Here is a 330-nt window from a genome sequence, read left to right on the forward strand (position 1 = left end):
TTCACTCTCCACTTTCATTTTCATCAAGAGGCTTTTTAGTTCTTCTTTACTTTCTGCCATAAAGGTGGTATCATCTCCACATCTGAGGTTACTGATATTTCTCCTGGCAATCTTGATTCCAGCTTGTGCTTCTTCCAGCCCAGCATTTCTCATGATGTACTCTGCATATAAGTTAAATAAACAGGGTGACAATATACAGCCTTGACGTACTCCTTTTCCTATTTGGAACCAGTCTGTTGTTCCATGTCCAGTTCTAACTGTTGCTTCCTGACCTGCATACAGGTTTCTCAAGAGGCAGGTCAGGTGGTCTGGTATTCCCATCTCTTTCAG

Source organism: Bison bison, unplaced genomic scaffold (assembly GCF_000754665.1).
Source record: "Bison bison bison isolate TAMUID 2011002044 unplaced genomic scaffold, Bison_UMD1.0 scf7180017864235, whole genome shotgun sequence".
NCBI classification, from domain to species: Eukaryota; Metazoa; Chordata; class Mammalia; order Artiodactyla; family Bovidae; genus Bison; species Bison bison.